The sequence below is a fragment of the Herpailurus yagouaroundi genome, unplaced genomic scaffold (genome assembly GCF_014898765.1).
Source record: "Herpailurus yagouaroundi ecotype Mexico unplaced genomic scaffold, PumYag 142, whole genome shotgun sequence".
In the NCBI taxonomy this organism is placed as follows: Eukaryota; Metazoa; Chordata; class Mammalia; order Carnivora; family Felidae; genus Herpailurus; species Herpailurus yagouaroundi.
Window position 1 is genome coordinate 20,345,661 of NW_024412397.1, and position 16,381 is coordinate 20,362,041.

Consider the following 16,381-nt stretch of genomic DNA (forward strand, 5'->3'; position numbering starts at 1 on the left):
TGCTTGGGGAAGGGTTGAGAGAATTAACCTGGTAAATGACGGTTTGTTTTGTAAATTAGGTGATGCATCTTAGACTGTGGCACTAAGATGCACCGAAAGTCTGCCGATGCCTCCCTCTTCTAAAAAGTAACGAAATAACACAGACCTTGGAAGTAATAAACACCTCGTCTCTAGATCCCTGCTGTATCAGAACTACATTCACTGGCTTGTTTTTATTTTTTAATCCATCAGCCGGTACCAGTGGCACTGTTTGCAAACCAGCAACGCCGGTTAAAGTGGTTCTATCAAAAGAGTTTATTTGCAATTAAGAACTTGAGAATTTCTCACACTAGAAATACTTCATGCAGCCATGTGTCAGACCCTGGGTTCGGGTGGTTATTGCCCTAAATTATAGTTTTCATAGGGGCTGTATGATGTTGTGTGAAAACAGGGTTGTATTGAGGGATAAAAATGTCTGTGAAAATATGATTTGTTGTCCCTTTTTGTTTCTGAATTGTTTTTGGCTGGAAGTCAAGGCCAGCAGGCTAACAGCAAAGCCGTCTCAAGGGAAGCATGCGTGAGCTAGAAAAATAAGAATACTTTAATTAAATAATAAAATGCCAGTGTAATACAAAGGTATAGCATGTGTGTGTTTGCGTCTGTGTGCACTCTGCATTTGCATACTTTTCACTGCCCAGAGAAAGCCCAGTTCTGAAAATAATATCCAGAGCCCAAAGTATAAGCTTTAAGACAGTTGAGTTTTTATAGATGTGTTCTTTTTCATTTCAATATTGGAATTAATCGCATCTTTAAAATCTTTTGTTTGGGATTTCTTTTTCTTTTTTGCATTGGTTTCTTACTTTGGAAAACTCTTGATAAAATTGAATAATCCTATCAAATATTCAAAGCTTTCTACTGTTTTATTCCTCATTTAAGCAGAATGTACCTTCTTGTGCTAGAAAGGGAATGCTTGCTCTCTGGAACCCTCTCACCCTCCCATTTTCTTTAGTGAAATGGGTAAAAAAAAATCAATTTTGAATTTTTGAAACAACCTGTTTAATATATCCTGGAAAATGTAAGCAAATAGTTTTAGCAATGAAATAGAGCCCGTGAAGGATTTACCTTTATGGATCAGTCATATGTCACTAAAGGTGGAATGGAATTCTGGTGGAGGTTTACTCCCGCCCCCCCCCCCCCCCGATATATTTGCATTTTTAAAGTTGCCTCCTCTGGCCCAGCTACCAATTCAATCCTATTCGGCATCTAAAAGATTGGTTGCGATGAGGGGAACCGTGCTTGGTTAAGAAGTCCTGCTGCACAAGCTGCAGAGTACAGTTCATGGCAGTTTGTTTGGAAAGAATTCTGCAGGAAAGAAATTTACAGCCATTCCAGCGCAACGGAAACATCTTTGGAATGTGAGTGCAAATGTTCGGGGCAGATAGCTCGGGCGACAAGCCTCTTAGTGCCGAGTCTCTAGTGTAAAGCTCCCAATTCCTGCAGAAGAGCCGGTTCCTGTGTATCTGGTTTCTGAGGGTCAAGGCAGAGGTCATTAGAGTTTTGGGGAGAAGAAAGTTGACAACATCCTTCCTTTTTGCAGATGGTCATGGCAGAGGTCTCTGTTTTCGCTGGGCCTCTTTTTCTGGTCAATGAGAGAATAGGCTTCCTCGCCCCTGTATCCTTTCTTACTAATAGGAATTGGCGTGATTCCTCACAGACACAAAGATTTCCTCTGCTGAGTAAGCGCGAGGCCCCTTAACTTGTTAAAGCATCATCCAGACCGCGTGAGTCTGTCTGTGTATGTGCAGGGACACAGACCCTCCCTCGGTTTGTGGGAAATACTTCCCTCGGGTGAAACTGAAGTGATTTTTTTGGCAGACACAAGGTGAGGAGTGGAAGGGGGCAGAGGGTGGAGTAGAGGTGGACGGACTGGTGTGTGATGGCTGAATTTCCGGGCCTTGGGAGGCTCATTCTGAGACATTCATGTCCAGGAAAATTCTGTTGTATATAGGAGTATGAGTGCATATGCTTTTCTTAAAAAGTCTTCATAATGTAGCTGTGGAGTGTGGCGATTCTGTCATTCTTATTTCTGCTTCGTGGTCGTGAGTCTTGCAAAAACCGACTATCTCTGTGCTTAGCATGGTCTCAGCAGTATCCATAAACAGTGTGATCACTTAAGGATAAATAAAAGAGCAAAATTTTGGAAATTCCCTGATTGAGAAAATTGAGGCTGGAGAGGAAAAGTGCACATACTATGAATTTCTTCTGCTTTCCGTGAAATTTGAGAATAGAGCAGACCATAGTGTGTCTCTTCCAGTGAATGTTTCTCTTATGCCGAATTGCTTTTTGAATCCCAGTCTCCAACACCAGCTATGCAAACCAAAAAGAAAGGCAAAGTCTCGGGTACTTGGGCTTCAAGTCTAAGTAGCAGATCACAGCTGAAATGATTCCCCACTGTGTGGTAAGGTGAGTGGCTTCCTGGAGAGAAAGCTTTTGTTTTCTCCTGTTTACAACATTATAGAGATGCTGGGTGGAAATCCTATAGATGGTATGCCCTGAGGAGCTCCAAAAGCAGCTTTATCATATTATAACAATGTATCCTGTGGACTTAGAGGATTGAGCACTGTTACATGGGAACATGCTTATTCCAGTCCCAAATAGCCTTTTGTCTGGTGTAGAGAAATAGCGGTGGTAAGCAACAGGTAGCAAAATGCTGTCCTGGAGAAATAAATTATTATTTTGAAGTGTATGGTATTTCGAAAATGCATCAGGTTAAAAAAATATTACATGTATCTGTGATGTCCCTCTTGAGGATTTAACATGAATAGTGAAAAACATGTGGCTTTTTGAAAAGTAGATATTTTAGCCAAAAAAACAAAAGCTGGCAGGTTCTTTTTAAGTTGTTTTCATTAAAAATAGTAATATGAATTCATTAATGCATTTCCACGTAAAATTATCAGAAATAAACATGGTAACTTTTTCAGACTTTTGAAACTGTGTAGATAATGAACCAATAGGCAAAAGCAAAGCGGCCAAATGGACTTTTTTTTAGTCCTCACTAAATATGGCAAAACTAATTTAAATCAAATTGGGGTACGGAAATCACACCCAGGCTTAAAATGTTCTTGCCAAATTGCAACCTCATACTACTTTTACTGAGAGAAAATAAAATTTTTAATGGAAAGTCTGACAGAAATGAAAATGAGCGGAAATGAAGTTTTTCGCAAGATAGTCCAACCTCTATCCGGTAACCAATAACTAATACCTAATGGGCATCATTGAAGATCACAAAAGGAAAAAAAAAAAAAAAACAATGTCATTTGCTTTTGGCCTCTTTTGCTGCTTTGAATAGGATGTTTGGTGAATGCAAACTTTCTAATCTTGCCGAGATCTTCTGTTTTTGAATGGAATGATGATGTCAACACAAGTGATTGTTATTAAGGCAGAAGTTTTCTCCTTAAATGAAAGTTCAGGATGGATTATCAGGAATTGTTTGTCTTTTCTTTTTTGGGATATAGACCAGGTCTACGGCAATCGTTTCATTATTAGTATCTCCTGGGCAAGTTTTGTGGGGTGTGTGTGTGTGTGTGTGTGTGTGTGTGTGTGTGTGTGTGTGTACTATATGGAAAGCTGGGCCCTATCTGAGACCAATTAAATTAGAATCTTATGAGTTGGGCCTTTGCTTTTCTGACAGTTCCCAGGTGATGTACTGTGTAGCTAGGTTTGATGATTTCCTAGAATGTTCTATAGGAATGTACTGTATTTTAAAGATGTGTTCAAAAACTGGTATTGCCAGTGACCTTGAAAGAGCTTTTAGACTTTTTGCCTTAATTTGATTATTCAAGACATGGATATATACTGCATAAAAACTTCATTTAAAAGGCAGTGAGAATTAGTGATTTACTGAAAATCAGGAGGACGCCTTGATGTCTTTATACAAAATTCTGCAACTGTGAATGTCCCAGCCCATATCTTGTTTTCTCTAGTGAAGTCCAAGGCTCTAACCTCAACTGCATTCTTTTTCTTTCTCAGCAAGTAATCAAATAGGACTATGCTGATAAAGTTATTTGATGTGGAGATCTTAAAACCAACAGGATTTAAGAATTAGGCATAATCTCAGATACTTTTGTTAAATTCCAGAAACTTTGAAACTATAGAAAATGGATCTTCTCTATATGAAATTTCACTTGCTCATAAACTTCGTTTTTGCTTCATTGAAATTAAACATTATAGTTGGTTCTGAAACGAATTACACATTTATGAACTGATTGTTTTTCTTTTGATTATTTTTATTTTTGATACAGACAGAATTACAAGTGACTTAATTTGAAAACTTTTGGCCCCTTTAAGTTTTCCTTATCTAAAGTCAAAATAGGAAGCATGGAAGCAAAAAAGGCATGAAATCCTTTGTTCTTAAAAAAAAATGGCTACTTGGATCTTGTGGAAGCAGAAATGCATCTTGTTTTTTACTTTGACATTACACTTAAATGTTTGTTCATAGCAGACAGTAAATCAGTCTGGGTCCAATGCATTCTTCCGAGGACCCTCTACCGCCCACGTACTGTGCCTGTGTATTGCCTTATGCTTCCCTTCCATAGCGCCTCTTGGATTGTTGAATGCTGATTTCCGGCAAGATTCTGTAAACTCCTACAAGGCAGGGGCCACGTTGGCTCTTTCTTGCACTATGTGTACTCTGTGCCTAGCAGGGTGAGAATTGTGATAACCTAAGATTTATGGCCCCAGCATCACATTTTGAGACCGGGAAGTCGGAATAGCAATGTATGGGAACCATTAGTTAGCATTGTTTTCATGCCTACAAAAATGAGAAAATCCATACTGTCTCAAAGAAAGTCCTTTGGAAGTCTGCCCTTCTAATGTGCTGTGCAGACCCCAGAATGACACACAGGTCATAGCGTGGAAAGTCGCTCATCACTTACAGGGCGCCGGGTACTGGCCCCGTGCTGGTCTCACTGTTCTAGGCTGAACGTTCTCAAAGGAGATGATGAGAGAATTCTATGTTCTGGGTTTCCGGTGGGCATGTTATTGGAACCAAAGGTGAGAATCCAGTCCCATCCTTTTGGAGTATGCCAGTGAGGACAGTGAGGCAGAGTATTTATAATTATGATGACTTCAGACATCACAGGGCCCGAGTTTACCGCGTGTGTGCCATCGCGACTGTGCCCCAGGCAGCTGTTCACACAGCAGCTTGTTTGTTTTGGGGGCATTGTTAATGGGTGGACCTCTCACCCAACACGAGCCATCCCAAAACTCACCAAAGGGGAGAATGGAGACATTCTTTCATCGCATTGGTGAGCAGATTATTTATTGGCCCTCTACCTGTGTGTTAGGTACAATGGAAAAAAACAAGGGGAGGCTCTTACATGTTTTCCCTTCAACCCCCATAGCAGCTTTCTGAACAGAGACCATCAAGCTCCATTTATTTAATTAAAAAAATGTTTAGACATCTTACGTAGCATAAATTTCCAAATACTTAGAAAAATTGAAAAAACAATAAAATGAAGTGTCATATACCTACCACTTATATTAAACAGTTGCTAATATTTGTTATATTTGCTTCATGTAGATGAATGTATATGTACATTTTTCAGTGAACCATTGTTAAGTGGCAGACCTAATAAGATTTCACCCCTAGATTTTTCACATCTTTTAAAATTAAAAACACTTAGCCATTGAAATAAAATACTATTATCACTCCTAAAGAAAATAATAATAATTTCCCAATCTAATACCCTATTTGTATTCACCTTTCTTAAAATGTCCTCCCATGAAAATGTCCTCAGTAGCTTTTTTTTTTTTCAGTCATCGCATTCATGCGTGGTATTTGGTTTCTGTGTCTCTTTATAATTTCTTTTAAACTAGAACAATTCCTGTAATTAAAAAAAATATATTTACTTTAAAGAAATCAGGCCAGTTGTCTTGAAAAATATTCCCCTATCTAGAATTGTCAGCTTATTTCTTTGTGGTACTGTTTAATTTGTTATCTATCACTTGTCTCACCTACAGATTGGAAATTATGTCTAAAGGTTTATTCGTATGGATGCTACACATTTTGGGCCCGAGTATGTCATAGATGATGCTATGTGCTTCATATTATATTCCATTCGGAGGCATATAATGTCAAGTTATGCTGCTACTGATGATGCTGACTTTAATCACTTGGTGAAAGTGGGGACCCCCAGATTCTTTCTCTTGTAAAGAAATCTTTCTCTTCTTGCAATCAGTAAACAGTTATTGTGTTGATACTTTCGCACTGGGCAGATATTCCATTTCCTCCGTACTCTTAGGCTTGATGGTTTTAGCATACATTGATGATGCTTGCTTTTGAAGTAGTAATTAAAAAAAAAACACCATCATTTCATCTTAATTTATAACTGATATTCTTCTGTAAAAAGCTTTCTTTCATTGCTCGTATTTTAGCACTGGTAATTTAAATATTTCATACATATACAAGTTTAATGCTAATAATCCTTGTATTAAATATGGTACTGGAGGGAACTGGAAGCATTAAAGCATTTTTAAAGTCTCTTAAGGTATATTGATTAAAAAAAAACTGTTGTGGCTCAGGCTAATGGTCAGAAAAGCTTTAATTGCAAGAAGAATAAGGCAATTACGTTTCCTTGCAAACTAAACTCTAGCATTTTGCTGAAATTTTAGACCTTATGACAATGTCTATATCACTCACTCTTAGATGAATCTTATAAGCACTGGAGTTTCTCTAGATTCTCACATTGTCCCCTCTATACTCCAGTAATTATTTTTAAAGACCTCACAAGACTGACTGTCAGTGGCTGACCGACTGAGTCCGATAGGCAGCTGTGATTCTCAAAGTTGTCTCGTTGATGGTCACTGAGATAGTGGGTCTGGTCCCTCCCCAGTCCTTGCACAACCCGGATGTGGCTGATGAGTGGATGTCAAAATGAATGGATCTCTAAAAGTTAGTCCGAGCTTAATCTAGAGGAAGCCTGGGAAGTGATATTAGGTGCCAGTATAAACTTTTATGCTGATTGTTATTGTCCTCATTTAATGATTAAGAAAGTGAAGCCCAGAGAAGTAGAGCAAGCAGGACTAAGGTCACACCCCAAGTGAGCTTCAGAGCCGGATTCTGAACTCTAAAATATCTGGTTTTAAAGCCAGTGCTTTCCCAGTGTGGGTTCCCTGCTGCCCCACCTATGACGAGGTTTCTAGGCTCAAAGATCCATATTGCAGCCCATCTGGAAAACCACTTTTGGTAGATACCAGGCCCACTGGAGAGTCTGGGCCTACCATGGTGCCTAGAATAGTAGCTTCACTCAGGTCTGTTAAGGATGTGCTAGAACTCTGTGCCCTTGGCGGGAGGTTGGGGCGGGGTGGGGGGAACCACATGGCTCCTGACTGCCTGGCCCTTTTTGGTTGTTCTTATTTTTAAGTAAACCGCCTGTGTCTATATGCATGATCCATTCTGTAATTTCAGAATTAGCATGTGTAATTTCATTAAAACCAATAAAGCTTCACTGTGAAAAGGCTGGGGTAGAATATGCCAATTCACATTTTAGCAACAGCATGAACACTTTCTTAAAAATGTATAGATTATATTTGGGCCTTGCTTTTTGTGCAATGCAGGCAGAATATGGTTTGCTATTACATGAATTTGGATTCTTCATAGAGCAAACTAGTTTTCCGAAAATACAAGAACTACATAGAGTCAAATTCTAAAACCATACCTTTCTCAGGCTCTTAAATGTGACCCCATAATTTTTCGATTATGGCATTTAACTCACTTGTGAAATATATGAAATGACATATATGTGTTAGAAGCACAGGCAAGTTTTATACAACAGTTCAGGACAGTGAGTGCATGAAAAAATGAAATTGCTTTGAGATGATTTATGGGACACCAAAAAGAAAAAAAGAAAAAGGAGTCCTGGTACCCAAATGGAAATTTCACTAGAATCTTTGGAGTAACTTCTCTTTTCCTGTAAGACGTATTTGGGAGGTTTTAATAACCACTAGCAATTAGGAACTCAGTTCATCTTTATATTTTTTATATGTAAAGAGAAAGGGGAAAATTAATTAGTGACTAAACAATTGGTTTCACACTGACGTGTACTTGATAAAAGTTAATGTTGACATGAGCCTGCCTATAGTATAGAAATCGCGATAGCCCTAAAGCTTCTTTCCAGAAGGAAGGGAGTATACTCCCAATACAGTGTCAGGAAAACTTTTCAATATAAAATGGCAGAAATATTTATTCCTTTATGAGCATGCTTGAAATGGTTTCATCACTAAGAAGGTATCTTCTGGAACTCTTAAAACGGAAGACCCCCAAGTTAAAATAGTGGGAACACTGCAAGATCCCAACAAAACCCCATAATCTTTTTAGAAATAAATACTTTAGAAAGGAATAGATACCGAGTCTGCTGCCGGACCTGATATGGTAACCTGCTTAGAATTGAGCCTCATCCTTTGAAAAATTGGGTGTCTGTGTTCTGGATGTTTATGTGGATTTCTTTACATATACTTTCACTCACAGATAAACTAAACTGAGCCTCCTAAAGCCTGGACCTTTTATGTTCAGTGTGTTATTTATTATCCAACAGAAGTAGTTTCTTGGGAGAAGAAAACCGGCAAGAATACATAGTTGCATTTGCTTTAGGATTTGTAGCGCATAAATGTTTTTTTCATAGTATGGCACTTATTTTTGTACTTAATAAAGGGAGAAGTCCAGTTTTGGTGGGATAGCATTCTTGGCCTGGCACTTCCCCAGATTTTGTTAAATAGAATACGTCATCACTGTTTAATTGTTATGGTAACTTAATGAAATCTATGTAACCGTTGATTTCATTACTCTCTCCTTTCAAAAGACATCTTCTAGTGAAGGCTTTCTATGACATTAAAAAAAAAAACAAACGCTAGATACATCTTATTTTCAACCTACCTCAAAGCCACATTTGTGTATATTTGGGACAATGACACTTCAGTGATAAGAAAGTAATTAGGAGGAATAGCATTGAGCTTTTCAAGCAGTGACCATTCTCTAGAGCTCTAGATGTGGGGGTACCTGTGTATCGGGGTCTGACTGTGCATGCACACGGAATAATCTGAGCTCATTTGTACAGTGATAATGAACAGCAGGGCACTGAATCTTTTCAGTTTTATTGGTATTGTATACAGTAAGTTATTAAATTTCATCTTTGTAATACACCTGCAGTAAAATAACAAAACATTGCTGCACTTAAGGAACATGTGTGTGTGGTACAATGCCCTCCCCCATCATTTCAGCCCCCCCCCCAACAGCTGCTTGCAGATTTCAAGATCCATTGTATCTATTCCCTTGAGCCCACCTCTAATAATCGAGACACATCTGCCATCGCAGTATTATAGGCATATGTAGTTTTATTGAAAACTATACCTGTAAAAAAATTAAATAACTCCTACCTCAATTAAATTGGCAAGCTACCTTTTGCAAAGATCATATTGCAGACCTCCCGAGACCCAGTGAGTTCATTTTATTCTTATATTACAAATCACTAAATATGTTATTTTTATTTAGCCAAGTGGCTCGTTATTCTCATTCTTTGATAAGTCACTTTCATCTATTCTCACTTTTGTTTTCCTTTTCCGCCTCATCTCCACATATAAAAAAAAGAAAAATACCATGCAAGTTGTATGAAGGAAACACTGAGAGCCTCGCTGCAGTAAACACAGGGTAAATAAAGTCAAAGGGAAAGGACCCAGCATGCAGCTTTAATTTTTAAGTGATTATTAAATAGACATAAAGGTTAAAAAATCAGGGTTAAAATATGAACTCATCTTGTGCTTTGATAGAGATTTTTACAATCTTTTTTGAGATCAGTTTGATCACCATAATGGCAGAAAAGGAGATAATATGAAGAAAGAATGAGTTAAGAGGTCATACAAAGCATACATAGATGATTAGATTAGATTCCTTACCTTAATATTTACTCTTTTTTTTTGAAGAATGGGTCAATAATAAATGTCTATAAAATAAATTTTTATTCATACAGGAATAAAACAAGTATGTTAGGGTGTCTATATAATTATTCATAGTAAATTAATCATGCCACAAGTACAGTGATTTAGTTAAGAAGAAAAGTTTATGAGCTTGCTTCCTATTGTCAGAGAAAATTCCAAGGACTAGATGGCCACTATATGAACAGGAAGAAAACTGTGTACCCTTTTAGGAGCATGTGAAGGTTCCCCATTGCATAGTTCCTTAGAAAGAAAGAATGTTTTGTGCTATTCAAAGGGCAGTGTGTGAATGGACTGAGGGAATGAGACATGGGTGCCTGTTCCCCAAGTGAGTACACTTACGAAATAGATCCTCTGATGGCAGTTGGAAAGTGGCTGGTTCCATAGGAAAAAGTCACAGCTAAATAGTACACGATTGTTGCCCTAGTGTAGGTAGGAAATCAAGTTGCCTTATTGATCCCCAGTCAGGATTTAAAATAGTCGCATTTAGTTTAAATGATGGATTTTCTTTTTTGATAATCAAGACTGTTGATTAAAACTGTTGGTCATTTAGTTCCACTGGGGTTGCCTGTGCCCATGAGATTATTCTCAGTCTCTGATCAACTAGGGTATTTTCTGCCCCTCTCACAGTTCACAGAGATTCAGAGTCTAGTGGGGATAAAAGACCAAGTCCTAGGGGCACTTGGCTAGCTGAGTTGGTAGAGCATTCTGTTTCTCGATCTCAGGGTTGTGAGTTCAAGCTCCACGTTGGGCGTGGAGATTACTTTAAAAAAAAAAAAAAAAGCCGAGTCCTAGATAGGGTCATTGCTGACAACTAGGATCCCAAACCCCAAGAGAATCAGAATTCAAGATCTTAGAAGGATTTCAACTTTGTGAGTTTGTTTGTGTTATAGAAAAATACATTATAAATTCTAAATAAATTTTTTGAACAAAACTCATGCACATGTGGGGCAATACTACTTAATTCAGGCCATACTATTCCTTGGAAGCCCCATCAACAGAAATTTCTTCTCCTGGATGTGATTACCTTCTGTAGAAATATCTATTACCAGTGCTTTTGAACTGTGAGTTCTGTTTCTCTCACTGAGCTCTGCAACTCAGAACTGTCATGTGTAGAGTGACCGGTACAACACAACATCGACAGTGGTAAAAGATCTGCTGTGGACAATGACATGTGGCAAAGAAGAATGTCAACAGCTGCTACTACTCTGACATTGTCCCTCAAGGACTCTTTCCGCGTCTCTACCATTTAACTGTCTCAACCAAAGAGAAATCACTAATGTAGATCTGTTCTCAGTCCTGTTGACACTTAGTTACTAAGTAAGATTTGCTTCAATTTGTTTCTAGAGTACAAGTCCTGGGTGTCATATTCTGGTAAGAATATTTAAGTTTAAGGTCTTATACATGGAAGAAGGAACTATACTTGGATTTATTTCTAGGAGAACTTGTTCTCTATTCCCTTTTGCAAGTAACACATACATCCTATCATTCCTAGAGTCCAGACTGTCTCTATTTCATACCTCATTACAAAGCAGATTTTTCTTCTCATTGTATCCTAAGTAACTACATTGTTTCCTAAATTTCATAGTGTACCTTCAAAAACTCAGATGCCAAGATTGGAGGCTCCTATGGAGTTCTATTCAGTAGGTCTCCCTTAGTTACCTGGTGCAAATAATTTTACCTGTGTTCTAGGTATTTGTAGATACTGCTTTAGAAACAGAATGGAGACATACTAAATCAGCTCTGTAGAACCTCAACCAGCAATCAGAACATTCCAGAACATTCAACAATAATATATTCTACCATAACTTCATTTGGGTGTTCAGTGAATATGTATTATGAAATAGCACCCTATTTCTCCCCATCCCACCCCCCGAAGATCATGATATCACTACCCTGGTAGAGGGTTTGAGCTAATAGTACAGTCATCTAATTGGAGGCTCTAACTCATTACTTTCCAAATTTCATATTCTTACATTTATTTAGGTATATTTTTCAAGGAGATAGAGTAAAATTTGGCAACTAAGGTTTTGTGCTTTTGACCTTGAATTTTGGTGATGGAATTTCCCCCTCAAGATTAGTCCTTCCATCTGTGTTCGCTTGGTGACTGACCTCCAGATGCCATCTGAGACTGGTTTGTCTCCCTCACCCCCAGAAGCCCTCAGTTTTCAGACTTCATGGATTTGGCTTCCTCTACCAATACATCAGCCCCCCCCCCCCCCCCAGTCACCACTGCTGCTCTCTCTACTGCTCTAGTTTCCTCCGTCCCCACATTCTCCCTCACATGGCGGCTGACGTGCTTTTCTGCACAAAATCCTGATGCTGTTATGCCCTTGCTTAGCCTCCTTTCATGGCTTCAGAGGCCCATCCTTACCATGATGTACAGACTCTTGATAGCCTGGCCCTGGTCCTGGCCTCCAGACTTGTCCTACACACTCACTCACATCTGTTCCAGCCATACTGAGCTGTTTGTAGTTCCCTTAAGGGCTCTTTCATAATTGTCTCTGTCTTTACAAGAGCCCTTCCATTGGCCTGGAATATCTTCATCCTCTTTCTCCTTCTCCCCTTACATTCATTTTACCAGGTGACTCACACTCTTTATCCAAGATTCAGTTCATGCCTTGTTTCTTCCAGGGACCCTCGCTGTTATACCCAGGCCACAATGAGGGGCTCTCTTCTGTACACAGGTGCCACTGCTCCTGACAGTTGTCACACTCCCCACAGCCAGAGAATGCCAGGGAGCAGGCCCGACATCTCCATCCCTGGTGCCTAACAGAGGACACTCAGTGAGTGTTTGCTCAAATGTCATTGGATGGATAAGTAAATGAATAAATGCACCAACAACGGTAATGAATCATATAACTGTGAGCAAATGACGTATTTAAGCACTTTCATGCAAATTTCTTGTCTTAGATTAATCATGCTGGTGACCCCAGTGAGGTAGGTACTATTTTCAATCCCCATTGATAACAAAACAGAAGCACTCAGAGCAGTTTTGTCACTATTAATAGCAGGTGGCAGAGATGGGACTAGGGGGCAAAGTCCTTTGGCTCCAGATTTATCATTTTCCGTATCACTTCTTTATTTCTGGATAAAGTTGGTGACACTTTTTGTCAGAGCAAATAGCCCACAGAGTCTTCTCGTAGATGGTTCCCCTCTCTTTTCACTGTTAACTTAGGTATCATCTAGCTTAGTGCACTGGGACCTCTGTCAGTAAGACCGCATTTCTAAGGAGGCTATGATGAACCTGGCAGTCTGTATATCTAGAGCATTGCCTTTAGAGGCCACGAAAGAGAGTATGTATTTTGAATGTTTCTCGTTAAGTAACTACAAATTGCACACAACGTGGTACACATTCCCTACAGCATCAGTTGCCGGTCAGTGGTAGTAACTCTACTCCACTGGTAGAAAGGCCACAAGCTGCCTAAGCATGGTGAGGCCTTGAAGCCCATGGGTGAAGTACAATACCAGCTGTGTCTCGGGGCACCTGGGTGGCTCAATCAGTTAAGCATCTGACTCTTGATTTTGGCTCAGGTCATGATGTCACGGTTTGTGGGTTCGAGCCCCACATCGGGCTCTGCACTGACAGCACGGAGCCTGCTTGGGATTCTCTCTCTCCGTCTCTCTCTCTGCCCCTCAAAAGAAATAAATAAACTTAAAAATAAAATACCAACTGCGTCTTGTCTCCCAGGTTTCCTCCTTCATTCTCCTGGGTACATCTCTCCTGATAGAGGCTGGGTAGAAACAGGAAGAAGTGGATGAGCTGAGTAGATCATGATTTGCTTCTTCACGTTTCCCTCACACGATTCTTTTTCTTTTAACCTTGAGGTTGGACACGAAAACAACAACAACAACAACTAATGATGATAATGAGTTTAACTTTTGTATGTATTATTGAAATCCTTAGGATAGAATGTCACAGAAAGGACTTAAATGCCACCTAGTACCTAATGCTGCTTTATAGCAAAATGGGAAGCTGAAGGTCAGAGATGTTAGGAGACTTGTCAGCTTTACACAGCGGACCTCACTCGTATGGACCCACCCAAAGTGGTTAACATTTCAATAGCATGTAACATTGACATTTTTCCTTGATGTGTTTGTAGGCTTTTCCTTCCAGAGAACATAGGGCTACCCTAGACCATGAAGTAATCGCCAGTAGCAGCTGGAGGTACTTCCTGAAGAAATTTCTAGATGCATATCCTCTTTGTTCAGCAACCACTGAATTGCACCATCACAGAGCCAGAGGGTGTAGTTTGCTTGTAAATACTGAGTTTTTGAAATGTCACTGTAACATTGGAAAAATGTTGTCTCAGAAGGTTGCCAAAGTGACAGAATCCCGACATTGTAAATACCAGCCAACACAAGTGCTCATAAATGACAGGAATAAAATATATTTGACTAAATCCATAATAATCACTGATAACACTGTTTACCCTCAATGACCAGGAGCTGTGAACTTGGATAAAAAGCACATGTGTGCAGATATCATTAATGCGTCTGAGCCTCTAGCCATTCCAGAGTATTTTGATGGAAAAGCTCCCTAAATATGTAAAAGCTTTACAATAACTAAGAAGCAAGTGTGCAAGATAGGGTGTCAGGCAGCCCTAATGGAACTAGGGAGAGTCGTGACTATCTTCAGCACCCCAGAGGGCTGATAAGGCCCCCATTGTTCTGGTAAGAACCAGACTGTGAGCCAGGCGAGCAGGACAGTCAATACTCTATTTTCCATAGATGTGATTCCTAGAAGGTCCACTTGCCACGAGCAAGAGCTCACACACAGGCCATGTTCTCAAGAGAAAGAAAATGTGAAATGAACTTAGAGATTAAAAGTCTCAGAGCAACAAAGGCAGGATTCCACGAGAACCCGAACAATACTTTCACTTGAGAGGGATGGCAAGGTGACCAGAACTCCCTCCAGTTGCTATGTTTCTATAGCCCAGGCTTTTTCTCAATAATAACTTCTTCCTCTGTAGAAATGATTGCCTCCTTCCCTCTTCTGTTCTAGCATAAAAATGGATATTAGGGGCTCTAAAGGGACATGTACAAGGTGGCAAGCCATTGTCACCCAAGCCTCTGTGATATGGTTGTTCTCTCTGTTCCAAGCACCTCCCATCTCCCCATCTCCCTGGGAATGCTCTGGGACAATGGAGGATGCGTGGCAGAGGGCTGGCCCCTCCCAAGCAGGTGAAAGAGAGAGCCAGCCAGTGAAAGAGATAAGAGAGTGTCATGTCATTCCCAGGAGGTGCTCCCACCACTGCTTCGAAGCTGGGCGTGGGGACGAACTGGGGTGGCCTGGAATGACCTCCTTGATTTTCATACGTGTACAAAATACTTGGTCCTTTCCCTTGACAGGTTCCTATATTGTTTAATTTTTTTAATAGTGAGCATTGCTTTCATAAGTAAAACTCAAAGGCCACATTCAATATTAGAAATCCTCAGTGCTGGTGAGATTTGGGAAAAGCTACAAAGTAACACGTTGCAAATTGACGTTCAACCATGAAATTATGGCAATTGTGCTTCTTGGATTTTGAAGTTTAGGAAAGAACTCATAAGAGGGAAAAGGCTTTCAGTCAGAAGATGTCCATTTTAGCATTAGCTAGAATAGTGGATTGGAGAATAGAGCCAGAAATGATTGGAGTGTCCAAGGCTATGTGATATTGGTATATTTTGGTGTCCATGAATAGGGTCTATGTGGCTGATAATACAGCTTTCAAAGAGTACGGGCAGAGCAGGGAGAGGGAGTATCCCAAGTCCTTCAGAACTCAGTGATTGGCCTGGCATCCTTGTGACATTAAACCCCACCAAGGGGGATTCCCTGGACAGGGACCCAGTTTCAGGGCTTGCTGTTCTGGTTTGACTCAACAGGTTGAAGGTGTTGGTGTTGGAGAAGTGGTGGCTGGTCTTAGGCTCCGTCCTGGCACTGCTCCTTCTTGTTGGTCATGAATTCAGACAGAAATTGAATGGCTTCTTACATTTCTCTCAAAGAAAGACAGCTTTGTCTTCCAGAGATGAGCTAGAAGGCAGCAGCCTGTGGACATTCTGCCACTTGGGGCACCCTGCAGTGATGGTCTGATGGCCTGTTCTGCGGCCTTTGACAACTATGGGTACATCCGAGGCTGTGAGCACCGAACCAGAGCTTGAAAAGCCTTGAAGTCTCACTTTTTCTCTCAAGTTTGAAGGACGCTTATCTCCAGTATCTACTCTTTCCACTTCTCCTTTTTCACTCTTTAATAGTTTTAACAATTATTTTAGAGAAACCATTTGGGGGTTTTATTTTAGGCATGACAGGCAGATTGAACTCTTGTTTGGATAGCTGAAGAAGAAAAGTTGCATAAAAGTGGCCAGGTAGAGGGTGGGTGTGGAAGATCTTTGCTACATTATGGTCCGTTTCAGTGAGGCTGCATTTTGTTAAAAT

General features: G+C 40.0%; 1 protein-coding gene across 30 annotated transcripts in view; it reads left to right on the plus strand.

The window, feature by feature from the left end:
• The window catches only part of TCF4 (transcription factor 4), a 354,315-nt gene that overhangs the window by 180,169 nt on the left and 157,765 nt on the right, over positions 1-16,381 (plus strand). The window contains exon 1 of one of the 30 annotated variants that reach the window (XM_040478760.1): positions 1,283-1,394. The exons of 27 other annotated variants lie outside the window; for them this stretch is intronic. The gene's annotated coding sequence lies outside the window, so the exon portion shown is untranslated. Of the gene's footprint in view, positions 1-1,282; positions 1,395-1,607; positions 1,862-2,420; positions 2,443-16,381 lie in introns of those variants that run through there. 2 more of the 30 variants (XM_040478757.1, XM_040478762.1) reach the window with 2 other exon arrangements.